The sequence below is a fragment of the Melitaea cinxia genome, chromosome 28, assembly GCF_905220565.1.
Source record: "Melitaea cinxia chromosome 28, ilMelCinx1.1, whole genome shotgun sequence".
NCBI classification, from domain to species: Eukaryota; Metazoa; Arthropoda; class Insecta; order Lepidoptera; family Nymphalidae; genus Melitaea; species Melitaea cinxia.
The window spans coordinates 7,709,718-7,714,099 of NC_059421.1; positions in this window are offsets into that span (position 1 = coordinate 7,709,718).

The window sequence follows — 4,382 nt, forward strand, 5'->3', positions numbered from 1 at the left end:
ACCTAAATTTTTGCAGCCGCCGGCACGCTTTAACGACCTGTAACAAAAGAAACAAATATTTGATGTTAGTAATGGACATTGGAGACATTTGAGTGTACCTGAAAAAAAATATCCAATATACATTTTACACAGCCTTCAGCGATAAAAGGAAAATCCTAGAAAACAAAGCAGTTTAATGTACATTTAATAAAGCTGCCCTTTTAAAAGGCTTTGATAGATTTAAAGCCCATTCAATACAAAATTAATATTCAGTACAAACTAAGCTTAAATAACTATTAAAGACACTGGATTAAACTCTGATCCTTGTATATGAAGAAAGAGGGCTATGCCTAGTGGTGTGATGTTGTTGTTGATTATTCACAGACTATTCTCCGCAACTTGACGTCTCATTGCGCCTATTTTGCATAAATAGCAGTGTGATGTTACAAGCTGAATCAATCAATAATGACACTAAGGACTCACTGTAGAAAATGTTACAAAAACATGATTGATCACATAAATTTAAGCCTTCTAATATTAGCAGAATGGTTGGATGGAGCTGTAGATATTATTTGGAAAGATACTATAACTAATCTACTTTAGATAACATACAATGTTAAAACAATTTACAGTTTGTAAAAGGTACATACTAGACTAGACTACGGAGGACAAAGAATATGGCCCTGGTAATGGTATTCTTTAGTACACTAACAGACCCATGACACACATAATTTGGTTATGCATTATGATTTTCTATGGAAAATCAGCTGTAGCTAAGTTTAAGGAAATAAACATCATAAATGAAATTTGAGATTAACAAAGCTAGACAAACTCACAATTTCTATTAGATCGCTTATGTGTGCCTTTTAAACATTTCCACGGAGGTTCAACAAACTTATCTAACATCATAGCAGCTACCATAGCTCGTAACACAAAATTAAAAAGTGATAAAGATCCAAACAAAGCATAAGCCTATGTTGAAGAAAGGCATAAAAATATTTTACCACAGTTAGCTAATGCTCTCTTAAAGAGACATGAATGACCTACATGCTGACGATAGAATACCAGTAAGCATCTAGGAGAGATGTTCTTTCAGAAGTAACATGAGTCTCAATATTGTGCAGATGGAACTAACCCAAACTATAATAGCTATAAATGCACATTTATAGCTTTAAACTAAAATTATTTAAATTAATATATGTCATTATATTTTTATATGATTCTATACATGTTTAATAAACATAATAAATAAACAATATTTGTTTATATAATAGTATGGATAATTTATTTTTCTGAAGATAGTGGTATGTTTTCGAAAAACAAGTTTTCCGATAAACTACGTATTAGAATATTTCGAATATAACAGATGGCTTAACATAGTCATCGGTTCTTATTGATAATGGACTCCATACAATCTATAGTACCCTTCGTACCCTATCATCTAATTAATAGACAATAACATGACATTACTACAAAAACAATCTAAAACGAAAACAGAAACTGGAAAACAAATCTATTTGCGGAGCAGTTCTAAAAAGTTCATTCACCTGAATTTCATAAACTAGCTTATAACTATTGTTTATAAAAAATAAAAGTAATAAGGCTGTAATAATTAAACAGAAAATTTTATAAATAAATTGACAACGGAAAAACCTCGAAACTAGCGGAATTATTTCGTGGCAATACGTCCTCCAGACCTTTGATTGTTCTTTGTAAAAAAAGTGCTAAGGTCACCATATACGTAGAATCATCGGTAGTTAAAATAAAAAATAATATTTCATTTTATTTAAATACGATCATACGAGTGATTTTGCCGGTTATGATGCACATTTCAATAAATAACACGAATGTTTCTGCACATTTTGGGCTCACGTTGCTTTGAACAAAACTTTATTACGTTACCTTTCATGCTGATTTGTATAGTTTAACAGCTAATTACTCACCAAATTACATGGTCGCGCATCGAGTTTGGCCAAATTATAAGTTGATAACTAATTATAATCATAATAAAGAAAAGAAATAAACACTAAATACTAAACAAGCACCCAACAGTCGCCAACAACAAGCCAGCCATTTTTATAATATGGCGTCTTTTTAAATTGCCATATTAATAAAATGTATAACGAAGGTCTGTTATAAAATATAATAAACCGTATAATAATTGTTGTTTTCGTTTCACACGTACACTTTTATAAACTAAAAACATTTTATTTTTGAAATGTTGCGGGTTTATTTTAAGATATAACAATTTTTTTTTTTATTATATTCTTTTTGTATTGTATGCATATTGTATGTAGATCATCATGTATTTTAAAATGTATGAGTTTCACTAAGATAATCTTAAATATTTTGGACAAATTTATTATAATTCAAATTTACTTCTGCGTTTAATAGATGTTGAAATATTGCGATGTATAAAGTGTACCCAAAATAGTAAACAGGAACGCAAATGTTGCGTTCAATTTTATATTCATTCGTTACTTTTGCGCATGCTTCATTGGCAGGTTTTCTATGACGTATCCCGACGTATTTTATAATTTTGTTGAAGCCGCTAACATACGACTATCTCATTTCATATAGTATCAAAAGAAAGGGATTGATAGAGAGCCGGTTGATGTTTTCGTGTCAGCCTTGTGCCCATTTACGAGGAGTAGGTAAAATCCGCCATCTTGAGAGTGAATTCAAGAATATACGGACTTTTAGCGGAGTTAAGTGAATATCTTTAGTTATTTTGTTATTAAATTGACGGACTTATAGTCATTATTCAATTTCGTAAAGTTTATATGGTCGGTTCGCGTTAAAGAAATCGATTGATACGTCATTGTATACCCGAAACGCCGAATTTTTTGGTAGTGTTTATGTGACAGGAGAAGATACTATAAGCTTTCTAATAGTTTTTTGCGTGTCTATTTCCGTTTTCCATCTCGACGATCGTTAGCATATACGTGAAAGTGAATTAGGTATCGGTTACGTAGATTCTGTGTTCTGTCAAGAGAAAAAATCGTAATGTATTTTGACGGTCCAAAATGCGGTTAGTTGGGCGTAGTAGTGGTTCCGAGTGAGGTCCTGAGGTGCTGGGCCAGTCGGGCGGGTAAGGCGCGCGGTTGCGGAGGATGCGAGCGGTGAGGGCGGGGTAGCGAGGTGTATCGTAAACTGGTGTTGAAGGGAAGATGTCGACTACTATGCGGCCTACACTGCAGACGGTGCCAGAGGCGCTACCGGCAGACCACGTGACGGCGTCGCCGGCCCCAACGGTGGCCCCAACCGCGGCACCTTCCCAGCCACGGCATCCGCGCCCTATGTTCAAGGTAAGTCCCCACATACTTGATTCCTCAGTCATGTTAGAAAACCTGGTTGCTTGAACTCCTTCTCTCTTTGTTAGATAATTCTCTCTTCATTTGGTCAATCTATTTTCACTTGGTAATGAGAATTTATGTAGAAGTGTTGTATGAACTCATCTCTCCACTTGTTTTGACTTTCATTGCTTGTCAATCAATTCACACAAAACGTTCAGTTGCAAGTTAAGAATCTTTAAGTATTATTTTATAATTATATTTAAATTTGTTGTAAATTTTATTAGATTATGAACAACAGTGTAGTAAAATGGTATTTGATTTTCAGGCGAGTAGTTGTGACTGTAATCTAGCTTAGAAAGTGTTCAGTGTTGCATGCAGTCTAAACTATCAAATTCATTATCCACTGAAGTAGGAACCTTGTTTGTGTAACCAACAACCGTTTCTCTGGTAAACAATCATTTACAGACTAGTGACAGACCATACACTTTCATTTTACTCTATTTAAACTACTAAGTTTAATTATATTAATAACAAAAATTATTATTCTTAATGATAATGCCACTAAATTAAGAAAGCTAAATTTCTCCTTATAAGTTTTTATGTTAGTTAAAATGAAATACAGACAAAATGTTAATAATAACTCAGCTACCTAGATATATTATTGTTTAATTTGTTGTCAAACAACTTAGTAATTATCTGTATATAAATCAAAATGAATTTGCTAAGCGTATAACTTGAGAATGGCTCGAACTATTCGGGTGATTTATTTTTCGTATGTTCCTTAAAGCCACAGAAGGTTAAAATACAAAAAAAAAAAAACAATTCTAATATTAACTTTTGACAGAACTAAGTCTGTCCGGGCAGCTAGTTATAAATATATACACATAATTATGATTCAAGTATTAATATTTTGAAAAATATTGTTTCTTAATTTTAATAACTAATCAAAAATAATATCAAGACATTTATAATGTGAAATGTTTGCATTTTCAATGATTCCAAAATTTTTCATTATACATATGCAAATATAAAGATTTTAATCAAATAAAAAAATATATATTTTAATGAAAGTTGTGTAATGGAATGTTTAGTAATTTTAAGTATCTA